The following is a 10,222-nucleotide window of genomic DNA, read 5'->3' as shown; positions in this document are numbered from 1 at the left end:
GCCCGGTTAGTACTTGGATGGGTGACCGCCTGGGAATACCGGGTGTTGTAAGCATTTTAGTCATGTTGTATATTTCAATGAAATTTATAGCAACTGTGTGCGTTTTTGAATTTCCTCTGCAATCGAATTATAATTGAAAAGGCCATTTTTCTTCCTTTTGAAATCATCTACGACCATACCAGGTTGAGTAGACCCGATCTCGTTCGATCTCGGAAGTTAAGCAACCTTGGGCCCGGTTAGTAAGTACTTGGATGGGTGACCGCCTGGGAATACCGGGTGTTGTAAGCATTTTAGTCATGCTGTAGATTTCAATGAAATTTATAGCAACTGTGTGCATTTTTGAATTTCCTATGCAATCGAATTATAATTGAAAAAGCCTTTTTAGTTCTTTTGAAATCGCCTACGACCATACCAGGTTGAGTAGACCCGATCTCGTTCGATCTCGGAAGTTAAGCAACCTCGGGCCTGGTTAGTAGGTACTTGGATGGGTGACCGCCTGGGAATACCGGGTGTTGTAAGCATTTTAGTCATGCTGTATATTTCAATGAAATTTATAGAAACTGTGTGCATTTTTGAATTTCCTATGCAATCAAATTATAATTGAAAAGGCCTTTTTATTTCTTTTGAAATCGCCTACGACCATACCAGCTTGAGTAGAACCGATCTCGTTCGATCTCGGTAGTTAAGCAACCTCGGGCCCTGTTAGTACTTGGATGGGTGACCGCCTGGGAATACCGGTTGTTGTAAGCATTTTAATCATGCTGTATATTTCAATGAAATTTATAGCAACTGTTTGCGTTTTCGAATTTCCTATGCAATCGAATTATAATTGAAAAGGCTATTTTGTTTCTTTTGATATCACCTATGACCATATCAGGTTGAGTAGACCCGATCTCGTTCGATCTCGGAAGTTAAGCAACCTCGGGCCCGGTTAGTACTTGGATGGGTGACCGCCTGGGAATACAGGGTGTTGTAAGCATTTTAGTCATGCTGTATATTTCAATGAAATTTATAGCAACTGTGTGCGTTTTTGAATTTCCTATGGAATGGAATTATAATTGAAAAAGCCATTTTTCTTTCTTTTGAAATCGCCTACGACCATACCAGGTTGAGTAGACCCGATCTCGTTCGATCTCGGTAGTTAAGCAACCTCGGGCCCGGTTAGTACTTGGATGGGTGACCGCCTGAGAATACCGGGTGTTGTAAGCATTTTAATCATGCTGTATATTTCAATGAAATTTATAGCAACTGTTTGCGTTTTCGAATTTCCTATGCAATCGAATAATAATTGAAAAGGCCATTTTCTTTCTTTTGATATCGCCTACGACCATATCCGGTTGAGTAGACCCGATCTCGTTCGATCTAGGAAGTTTAGCAACCTTGGGCCCGGTTAGTACTTGGATGGGTGACTGCCTGGGAATACCGGGTGTTGTAAGCATTTTAGTCATGCTGTATATTTCAATCAAACATATAGCAACTGTTTGCGTTTTTAACTTTCCTATGCAATCGAATTATAATTCAAAAGGCCATTTTCTTACTTTTGAAATCGCCTACGACCATACCAGGTTGAGTAGACCCGATCTCGTTCGATCTCGGAAGTTAAGCAAACTTGGGCCCGGTTAGTACTTGGATGGGTGACCGCCTGGGAATACCGGGTGTTGTAAGCATTTTAGTCATGTTGTATATTTCAATGAAATTTATAGCAACTGTGTGCGTTTTTGAATTTCCTCTGCAATCGAATTATAATTGAAAAGGCCATTTTTCTTCCTTTTGAAATCATCTACGACCATACCAGGTTGAGTAGACCCGATCTCGTTCGATCTCGGAAGTTAAGCAACCTTGGGCCCGGTTAGTAAGTACTTGGATGGGTGACCGCCTGGGAATACCGGGTGTTGTAAGCATTTTAGTCATGCTGTATATTTCAATGAAATTTATAGCAACTGTGTGCATTTTTGAATTTCCTATGCAATCGAATTATAATTGAAAAGGCCTTTTTATTTCTTTTGAAATCGCCTACGACCATACCAGGTTGAGTAGACCCGATCTCGTTCGATCTCGGAAGTTTAGCAACCTCGGGCCTGGTTAGTAGGTACTTGGATGGGTGACCGCCTGGGAATACCGGGTGTTGTAAGCATTTTAGTCATGCTGTATATTTCAATGAAATTTATAGAAACTGTGTGCATTTTTGAATTTCCTATCAATCAAATTATAATTGAAAAGGCCTTTTTATTTCTTTTGAAATCGCCTACGACCATACCAGCTTGAGTAGAACCGATCTCGTTCGATCTCGGTAGTTAAGCAACCTCGGGCCCTGTTAGTACTTGGATGGGTGACCGCCTGGGAATACCGGTTGTTGTAAGCATTTTAATCATGCTGTATACTTCAATGAAATTTATAGCAACTGTTTGCGTTTTCGAATTTCTTATGCAATCGAATTATAATTGAAAAGTCTATTTTCTTTCTTTTGATATCGCCTACGACCATATCAGGTTGAATAGACCCGATCTCGTTCGATCTCGGAAGTTAAGCAACCTCGGGCCCGGTTAGTACTTGGATGGGTGATCGCCTGGGAATACAGGGTGTTGTAAGCATTTTAGTCATGCTGTATATTTCAATGAAATTTATAGCAACCGTGTGCATTTTTGAATTTCCTATGCAATCGAATTATAATTGAAAAGGCCTTTTTATTTCTTTTGAAATCGCCTACGACCATACCAGGTTGAGTAGACCCGATCGCGTTCGATCTCGGTAGTTAAGCAACCTCGGGCCCGGTTAGTACTTGGATGGGTGACCGCCTGAGAATACCGGGTGTTGTAAGCATTTTAATCATGCTGTATATTTCAATGAAATTTATAGCAACTGTTTGCGTTTTCGAATTTCCTATGCAATCGAATAATAATTGAAATGGCCTTTTTATTTCTTTTGAAATCGCCTACGACCACACCAAGTTGAGTAGACCCGATCTCGTTCGATCTCGGTAGTTAAGCAACCTCGGACCCGGTTAGTACTTGGATGGGTGACCGCCTGGGAATACCGGGTGTTGTAAGCATTTTAGTCATGCTGTATATTTCAATGAAATTTATAGCAACTGTGTGCATTTTTGAATTTCCTATGCAATCGAATTATAATTGAAAAGGCCTTTTTATTTCTTTTGAAATCGCCTACGACCATACCAGGTTGAGTAGACCCGATCTCGTTCGATCTCGGTAGTTAAGCAACCTCGGGCCCTGTTAGTACTTGGATGGGTGACCGCCTGGGAATACCGGTTGTTGTAAGCATTTTAATCATGCTGTATACTTCAATGAAATTTATAGCAACTGTTTGCGTTTTCGAATTTCTTATGCAATCGAATTATAATTGAAAAGTCTATTTTCTTTCTTTTGATATCTCCTACGACCATATCAGGTTGAATAGACCCGATCTCGTTCGATCTCGGAAGTTAAGCAACCTCGGGCCCGGTTAGTACTTGGATGGGTGATCGCCTGGGAATACAGGGTGTTGTAAGCATTTTAGTCATGCTGTATATTTCAATGAAATTTATAGCAACCGTGTGCATTTTTGAATTTCCTATGCAATCGAATTATAATTGAAAAGGCCTTTTTATTTCTTTTGAAATCGCCTACGACCATACCAGGTTGAGTAGACCCGATCGCGTTCGATCTCGGTAGTTAAGCAACCTCGGGCCCGGTTAGTACTTGGATGGGTGACCGCCTGGGAATACCGGGTGTTGTAAGCATTTTAATCATGCTGTATATTTCAATGAAATTTATAGCAACTGTTTGCGTTTTCGAATTTCCTATGCAATCGAATAATAATTGAAAAGGCCATTTTCTTTCTTTTGATATCGCCTACGACCATATCCGGTTGAGTAGACCCGATCTCGTTCGATCTCGGAAGTTTAGCAACCTTGGGCCCGGTTAGTACTTGGATGGGTGACTGCCTGGGAATACCGGGTGTTGTAAGCATTTTAGTCATGCTGTATATTTCAATCAAACATATAGCAACTGTTTGCGTTTTTAACTTTCCTATGCAATCGAATTATAATTCAAAAGGCCATTTTCTTTCTTTTGAAATCGCCTACGACCATACCAGGTTGAGTAGACCCGATCTCGTTCGATCTCGGAAGTTAAGCAAACTTGGGCCCGGTTAGTACTTGGATGGGTGACCGCCTGGGAATACCGGGTGTTGTAAGCATTTTAGTCATGTTGTATATTTCAATGAAATTTATAGCAACTGTGTGCGTTTTTGAATTTCCTCTGCAATCGAATTATAATTGAAAAGGCCATTTTTCTTCCTTTTGAAATCATCTACGACCATACCAGGTTGAGTAGACCCGATCTCGTTCGATCTCGGAAGTTAAGCAACCTTGGGCCCGGTTAGTAAGTACTTGGATGGGTGACCGCCTGGGAATACCGGGTGTTGTAAGCATTTTAGTCATGCTGTAGATTTCAATGAAATTTATAGCAACTGTGTGCATTTTTGAATTTCCTATGCAATCGAATTATAATTGAAAAAGCCTTTTTATTTCTTTTGAAATCGCCTACGACCATACCAGGTTGAGTAGACCCGATCTCGTTCGATCTCGGAAGTTAAGCAACCTCGGGCCTGGTTAGTAGGTACTTGGATGGGTGACCGCCTGGGAATACCGGGTGTTGTAAGCATTTTAGTCATGCTGTATATTTCAATGAAATTTATAGAAACTGTGTGCATTTTTGAATTTCCTATGCAATCAAATTATAATTGAAAAGGCCTTTTTATTTCTTTTGAAATCGCCTACGACCATACCAGCTTGAGTAGAACCGATCTCGTTCGATCTCGGTAGTTAAGCAACCTCGGGCCCTGTTAGTACTTGGATGGGTGACCGCCTGGGAATACCGGTTGTTGTAAGCATTTTAATCATGCTGTATATTTCAATGAAATTTATAGCAACTGTTTGCGTTTTCGAATTTCCTATGCAATCGAATTATAATTGAAAAGGCTATTTTGTTTCTTTTGATATCACCTATGACCATATCAGGTTGAGTAGACCCGATCTCGTTCGATCTCGGAAGTTAAGCAAACTTGGGCCCGGTTAGTACTTGGATGGGTGACCGCCTGGGAATACCGGTTGTTGTAAGCATTTTAATCATGCTGTATATTTCAATGAAATTTATAGCAACTGTTGGCGTTTTCGAATTTCCTATGCAATCGAATTATAATTCAAAAGGCCATTTTCTTTCTTTTGAAATCGCCTACGACCATACCAGGTTGAGTAGACCCGATCTCGTTCGATCTCGGAAGTTAAGCAAACTTGGGCCCGGTTAGTACTTGGATGGGTGACCGCCTGGGAATACCGGGTGTTGTAAGCATTTTAGTCATGTTGTATATTTCAATGAAATTTATAGCAACTGTGTGCGTTTTTGAATTTCCTCTGCAATCGAATTATAATTGAAAAGGCCATTTTTCTTCCTTTTGAAATCATCTACGACCATACCAGGTTGAGTAGACCCGATCTCGTTCGATCTCGGAAGTTAAGCAACCTTGGGCCCGGTTAGTAAGTACTTGGATGGGTGACCGCCTGGGAATACCGGGTGTTGTAAGCATTTTAGTCATGCTGTAGATTTCAATGAAATTTATAGCAACTGTGTGCATTTTTGAATTTCCTATGCAATCGAATTATAATTGAAAAAGCCTTTTTATTTCTTTTGAAATCGCCTACGACCATACCAGGTTGAGTAGACCCGATCTCGTTCGATCTCGGAAGTTAAGCAACCTCGGGCCTGGTTAGTAGGTACTTGGATGGGTGACCGCCTGGGAATACCGGGTGTTGTAAGCATTTTAGTCATGCTGTATATTTCAATGAAATTTATAGAAACTGTGTGCATTTTTGAATTTCCTATGCAATCAAATTATAATTGAAAAGGCCTTTTTATTTCTTTTGAAATCGCCTACGACCATACCAGCTTGAGTAGAACCGATCTCGTTCGATCTCGGTAGTTAAGCAACCTCGGGCCCTGTTAGTACTTGGATGGGTGACCGCCTGGGAATACCGGTTGTTGTAAGCATTTTAATCATGCTGTATATTTCAATGAAATTTATAGCAACTGTTGGCGTTTTCGAATTTCCTATGCAATCGAATTATAATTGAAAAGGCTATTTTGTTTCTTTTGATATCACCTATGACCATATCAGGTTGAGTAGACCCGATCTCGTTCGATCTCGGAAGTTAAGCAACCTCGGGCCCGGTTAGTAGGTACTTGGATGGGTGACCGCCTGGGAATACCGGGTGTTGTAAGCATTTTAGTCATGCTGTATATTTCCATGAAATTTATAGCAACCGTGTGCATTTTTGAATTTCCTATGCAATCGAATTATAATTGAAAAGGCCTTTTTATTTCTTTTGAAATCGCCTACGACCATACCAGGTTGAGTAGACCCGATCTCGTTCGATCTCGGTAGTTAAGCAACCTCGGGCCCGGTTAGTACTTGGATGGGTGACCGCCTGAGAATACCGGGTGTTGTAAGCATTTTAATCATGCTGTATATTTCAATGAAATTTATAGCAACTGTTTGCGTTTTCGAATTTCCTATGCAATCGAATAATAATTGAAAAGGCCATTTTCTTTCTTTTGATATCGCCTACGACCATATCCGGTTGAGTAGACCCGATCTCGTTCGATCTCGGAAGTTTAGCAACCTTGGGCCCGGTTAGTACTTGGATGGGTGACTGCCTGGGAATACCGGGTGTTGTAAGCATTTTAGTCATGCTGTATATTTCAATCAAACATATAGCAACTGTTTGCGTTTTTAACTTTCCTATGCAATCGAATTATAATTCAAAAGGTCATTTTCTTTCTTTTGAAATCGCCTACGACCATACCAGGTTGAGTAGACCCGATCTCGTTCGATCTCGGAAGTTAAGCAACCTCGGGCCTGGTTAGTAGGTACTTGGATGGGTGACCGCCTGGGAATACCGGGTGTTGTAAGCATTTTAGTCATGCTGTATATTTCAATGAAATTTATAGAAACTGTGTGCATTTTTGAATTTCCTATGCAATCAAATATAATTGAAAAGGCCTTTTTATTTCTTTTGAAATCATCTACGACCATACCAGGTTGAGTAGACCCGATCTCGTTCGATCTCGGAAGTTAAGCAACCTTGGGCCCGGTTAGTAAGTACTTGGATGGGTAACCGCCTGGGAATACCGGGTTTTGTAAGCATTTTAGTCATGCTGTATATTTCAATGAAATTTATAGCAACTGTGTGCATTTTTGAATTTCCTATGCAATCGAATTATAATTGAAAAGGCCTTTTTATTTCTTTTGAAATCGCCTACGACCATACCAGGTTGAGTAGACCCGATCTCGTTCGATCTCGGAAGTTAAGAAACCTCGGGCCTGGTTAGTAGGTACTTGGATGGGTGACCGCCTGGGAATACCGGGTGTTGTAAGCATTTTAGTCATGCTGTATATTTCAATGAAATTTATAGAAACTGTGTGCATTTTTGAATTTCCTATGCAATCAAATTATAATTGAAAAGGCCTTTTTATTTCTTTTGAAATCGCCTACGACCATACCAGGTTGAGTAGACCCGATCGCGTTCGATCTCGGTAGTTAAGCAACCTCGGGCCCGGTTAGTACTTGGATGGGTGACCCCCTGAGAATACCGGGTGTTGTAAGCATTTTAATCATGCTGTATATTTCAATGAAATTTATAGCAACTGTTTGCGTTTTCGAATTTCCTATGCAATCGAATAATAATTGAAAAGTCTATTTACTTTCTTTTGATATCGCCTACGACCATATCCGGTTGAGTAGACCCGATCTCGTTCGATCTAGGAAGTTTAGCAACCTTGTGCCCGGTTAGTACTTGGATGGGTGACTGCCTGGGAATACCGGGTGTTGTAAGCATTTTAGTCATGCTGTATATTTCAATCAAACATATAGCAACTGTTTGCCTTTTTAACTTTCCTATGCAATCGAATTATAATTCAAAAGGCCATTTTCTTTCTTTTGAAATCGCCTACGACCATACCAGGTTGAGTAGACCCGATCTCGTTCGATCTCGGAAGTTAAGCAAACTTGGGCCCGGTTAGTACTTGGATGGGTGACCGCCTGGGAATACCGGGTGTTGTAAGCATTTTAGTCATGTTGTATATTTCAATGAAATTTATAGCAACTGTGTGCGTTTTTGAATTTCCTCTGCAATCGAATTATAATTGAAAAGGCCATTTTTCTTCCTTTTGAAATCATCTACGACCATACCAGGTTGAGTAGACCCGATCTCGTTCGATCTCGGAAGTTAAGCAACCTTGGGCCCGGTTAGTAAGTACTTGGATGGGTGACCGCCTGGGAATACCGGGTGTTGTAAGCATTTTAGTCATGCTGTAGATTTCAATGAAATTTATAGCAACTGTGTGCATTTTTGAATTTCCTATGCAATCGAATTATAATTGAAAAGGCCTTTTTATTTCTTTTGAAATCGCCTACGACCATACCAGGTTGAGTAGACCCGATCTCGTTCGATCTCGGAAGTTAAGCAACCTCGGGCCTGGTTAGTAGGTACTTGGATGGGTGACCGCCTGGGAATACCGGGTGTTGTAAGCATTTTAGTCATGCTGTATATTTCAATGAAATTTATAGAAACTGTGTGCATTTTTGAATTTCCTATGCAATCAAATTATAATTGAAAAGGCCTTTTTATTTCTTTTGAAATCGCCTACGACCATACCAGCTTGAGTAGAACCGATCTCGTTCGATCTCGGTAGTTAAGCAACCTCGGGCCCTGTTAGTACTTGGATGGGTGACCGCCTGGGAATACCGGTTGTTGTAAGCATTTTAATCATGCTGTATATTTCAATGAAATTTATAGCAACTGTTTGCGTTTTCGAATTTCCTATGCAATCGAATTATAATTGAAAAGGCTATTTTGTTTCTTTTGATATCACCTATGACCATATCAGGTTGAGTAGACCCGATCTCGTTCGATCTCGGAAGTTAAGCAACCTCGGGCCCGGTTAGTACTTGGATGGGTGACCACCTGGGAATACAGGGTGTTGTAAGCATTTTAGTCATGCTGTATATTTCAATGAAATTTATAGCAACTGTGTGCGTTTTTGAATTTCCTATGGAATGGAATTATAATTGAAAAAGCCATTTTTCTTTCTTTTGAAATCGCCTACGACCATACCAGGTTGAGTAGACCCGATCTCGTTCGATCTCGGAAGTTAAGCAACCTCGGGCCCGGTTAGTAGGTACTTGGATGGGTGACCGCCTGGGAATGCCGGGTGTTGTAAGCATTTTAGTCATGCTGTATATTTCAATGAAATTTTTAGCAACCGTGTGCATTTTTGAATTTCCTATGCAATCGAATTATAATTGAAAAGGCCTTATTATTTCTTTTGAAATCGCCTACGACCATACCAGGTTGAGTAGACCCGATCTCGTTCGATCTCGGTAGTTAAGCAACCTCGGGCCCGGTTAGTAGGTACTTGGATGGGTGACCGCCTGAGAATACCGGGTGTTGTAAGCATTTTAATCATGCTGTATATTTCAATGAAATTTATAGCAACTGTTTGCGTTTTCGAATTTCCTATGCAATCGAATAATAATTGAAAAGGCCATTTTGTTTCTTTTGATATCGCCTACGACCATATCCGGTTGAGTAGACCCGATCTCGTTCGATCTAGGAAGTTTAGCAACCTTGGGCCCGGTTAGTACTTGGATGGGTGACTGCCTGGGAATACCGGGTGTTGTAAGCATTTTAGTCATGCTGTATATTTCAATCAAACATATAGCAACTGTTTGCGTTTTTAACTTTCCTATGCAATCGAATTATAATTCAAAAGGCCATTTTCTTTCTTTTGAAATCGCCTACGACCATACCAGGTTGAGTAGACCCGATCTCGTTCGATCTCGGAAGTTAAGCAAACTTGGGCCCGGTTAGTACTTGGATGGGTGACCGCCTGGGAATACCGGGTGTTGTAAGCATTTTAGTCATGTTGTATATTTCAATGAAATTTATAGCAACTGTGTGCGTTTTTGAATTTCCTCTGCAATCGAATTATAATTGAAAAGGCCATTTTTCTTCCTTTTGAAATCATCTACGACCATACCAGGTTGAGTAGACCCGATCTCGTTCGATCTCGGAAGTTAAGCAACCTTGGGCCCGGTTAGTAAGTACTTGGATGGGTGACCGCCTGGGATTACCGGGTGTTGTAAGCATTTTAGTCATGCTGTATA

General features: G+C 40.8%; 2 protein-coding genes, 16 non-coding genes and 28 pseudogenes across 18 annotated transcripts in view; 44 read left to right on the top strand and 2 right to left on the bottom strand.

Annotated features, from left to right (window-relative positions):
* Positions 1–10,222, bottom strand: part of LOC143470248 (polycystin family receptor for egg jelly-like) — a 122,043-nt gene that overhangs the window by 26,926 nt on the left and 84,895 nt on the right. The window lies entirely within an intron of this gene.
* The window catches only part of LOC143470255 (uncharacterized), a 107,979-nt gene that overhangs the window by 26,926 nt on the left and 70,831 nt on the right, over positions 1–10,222 (bottom strand). The gene's annotated exons all lie outside the window — the stretch shown is intronic.
* LOC143471508 (5S ribosomal RNA) lies at positions 166–288 on the top strand (annotated as a pseudogene).
* On the top strand, positions 399–521 carry LOC143471486 (5S ribosomal RNA). The gene has a single exon (XR_013119573.1). It is a non-coding gene; the product is annotated as a 5S ribosomal RNA (ribosomal RNA).
* On the top strand, positions 632–750 carry LOC143471455 (5S ribosomal RNA; annotated as a pseudogene).
* On the top strand, positions 861–979 carry LOC143471511 (5S ribosomal RNA; annotated as a pseudogene).
* On the top strand, positions 1,091–1,209 carry LOC143471472 (5S ribosomal RNA). The gene has a single exon (XR_013119560.1). It is a non-coding gene; the product is annotated as a 5S ribosomal RNA (ribosomal RNA).
* On the top strand, positions 1,320–1,438 carry LOC143471447 (5S ribosomal RNA; annotated as a pseudogene).
* On the top strand, positions 1,549–1,667 carry LOC143471465 (5S ribosomal RNA). The gene has a single exon (XR_013119554.1). It is a non-coding gene; the product is annotated as a 5S ribosomal RNA (ribosomal RNA).
* On the top strand, positions 1,779–1,901 carry LOC143471507 (5S ribosomal RNA; annotated as a pseudogene).
* On the top strand, positions 2,012–2,134 carry LOC143471515 (5S ribosomal RNA; annotated as a pseudogene).
* Positions 2,244–2,362, top strand: LOC143471454 (5S ribosomal RNA; annotated as a pseudogene).
* Positions 2,473–2,591, top strand: LOC143471491 (5S ribosomal RNA). Its single transcript, XR_013119578.1, has one exon. It is a non-coding gene; the product is annotated as a 5S ribosomal RNA (ribosomal RNA).
* On the top strand, positions 2,702–2,820 carry LOC143471475 (5S ribosomal RNA). The gene has a single exon (XR_013119563.1). It is a non-coding gene; the product is annotated as a 5S ribosomal RNA (ribosomal RNA).
* On the top strand, positions 2,931–3,049 carry LOC143471498 (5S ribosomal RNA; annotated as a pseudogene).
* Positions 3,160–3,278, top strand: LOC143471493 (5S ribosomal RNA; annotated as a pseudogene).
* LOC143471494 (5S ribosomal RNA) lies at positions 3,389–3,507 on the top strand (annotated as a pseudogene).
* LOC143471474 (5S ribosomal RNA) lies at positions 3,618–3,736 on the top strand. Its single transcript, XR_013119562.1, has one exon. It is a non-coding gene; the product is annotated as a 5S ribosomal RNA (ribosomal RNA).
* Positions 3,847–3,965, top strand: LOC143471502 (5S ribosomal RNA; annotated as a pseudogene).
* LOC143471456 (5S ribosomal RNA) lies at positions 4,076–4,194 on the top strand. The gene has a single exon (XR_013119548.1). It is a non-coding gene; the product is annotated as a 5S ribosomal RNA (ribosomal RNA).
* Positions 4,306–4,428, top strand: LOC143471506 (5S ribosomal RNA; annotated as a pseudogene).
* Positions 4,539–4,661, top strand: LOC143471485 (5S ribosomal RNA). The gene has a single exon (XR_013119572.1). It is a non-coding gene; the product is annotated as a 5S ribosomal RNA (ribosomal RNA).
* Positions 4,772–4,890, top strand: LOC143471453 (5S ribosomal RNA; annotated as a pseudogene).
* Positions 5,001–5,119, top strand: LOC143471516 (5S ribosomal RNA; annotated as a pseudogene).
* LOC143471444 (5S ribosomal RNA) lies at positions 5,230–5,348 on the top strand. Its single transcript, XR_013119547.1, has one exon. It is a non-coding gene; the product is annotated as a 5S ribosomal RNA (ribosomal RNA).
* LOC143471505 (5S ribosomal RNA) lies at positions 5,460–5,582 on the top strand (annotated as a pseudogene).
* LOC143471484 (5S ribosomal RNA) lies at positions 5,693–5,815 on the top strand. Its single transcript, XR_013119571.1, has one exon. It is a non-coding gene; the product is annotated as a 5S ribosomal RNA (ribosomal RNA).
* Positions 5,926–6,044, top strand: LOC143471452 (5S ribosomal RNA; annotated as a pseudogene).
* On the top strand, positions 6,155–6,277 carry LOC143471439 (5S ribosomal RNA; annotated as a pseudogene).
* Positions 6,388–6,506, top strand: LOC143471471 (5S ribosomal RNA). Its single transcript, XR_013119559.1, has one exon. It is a non-coding gene; the product is annotated as a 5S ribosomal RNA (ribosomal RNA).
* On the top strand, positions 6,617–6,735 carry LOC143471500 (5S ribosomal RNA; annotated as a pseudogene).
* LOC143471482 (5S ribosomal RNA) lies at positions 6,846–6,968 on the top strand. The gene has a single exon (XR_013119570.1). It is a non-coding gene; the product is annotated as a 5S ribosomal RNA (ribosomal RNA).
* Positions 7,078–7,200, top strand: LOC143471448 (5S ribosomal RNA; annotated as a pseudogene).
* Positions 7,311–7,433, top strand: LOC143471513 (5S ribosomal RNA; annotated as a pseudogene).
* LOC143471476 (5S ribosomal RNA) lies at positions 7,544–7,662 on the top strand. Its single transcript, XR_013119564.1, has one exon. It is a non-coding gene; the product is annotated as a 5S ribosomal RNA (ribosomal RNA).
* Positions 7,773–7,891, top strand: LOC143471457 (5S ribosomal RNA; annotated as a pseudogene).
* LOC143471512 (5S ribosomal RNA) lies at positions 8,002–8,120 on the top strand. The gene has a single exon (XR_013119581.1). It is a non-coding gene; the product is annotated as a 5S ribosomal RNA (ribosomal RNA).
* On the top strand, positions 8,232–8,354 carry LOC143471504 (5S ribosomal RNA; annotated as a pseudogene).
* On the top strand, positions 8,465–8,587 carry LOC143471481 (5S ribosomal RNA). The gene has a single exon (XR_013119569.1). It is a non-coding gene; the product is annotated as a 5S ribosomal RNA (ribosomal RNA).
* Positions 8,698–8,816, top strand: LOC143471450 (5S ribosomal RNA; annotated as a pseudogene).
* On the top strand, positions 8,927–9,045 carry LOC143471509 (5S ribosomal RNA; annotated as a pseudogene).
* On the top strand, positions 9,157–9,279 carry LOC143471492 (5S ribosomal RNA; annotated as a pseudogene).
* Positions 9,390–9,512, top strand: LOC143471496 (5S ribosomal RNA; annotated as a pseudogene).
* On the top strand, positions 9,623–9,741 carry LOC143471446 (5S ribosomal RNA; annotated as a pseudogene).
* LOC143471501 (5S ribosomal RNA) lies at positions 9,852–9,970 on the top strand. Its single transcript, XR_013119579.1, has one exon. It is a non-coding gene; the product is annotated as a 5S ribosomal RNA (ribosomal RNA).
* LOC143471441 (5S ribosomal RNA) lies at positions 10,082–10,204 on the top strand (annotated as a pseudogene).

Source organism: Clavelina lepadiformis, chromosome 9, assembly GCF_947623445.1.
Source record: "Clavelina lepadiformis chromosome 9, kaClaLepa1.1, whole genome shotgun sequence".
NCBI lineage: Eukaryota > Metazoa > Chordata > Ascidiacea > Aplousobranchia > Clavelinidae > Clavelina > Clavelina lepadiformis.
The sequence above is the reverse complement of the archived record's forward strand: the minus strand, read 5'-3'. Positions and strand labels throughout refer to the sequence as shown.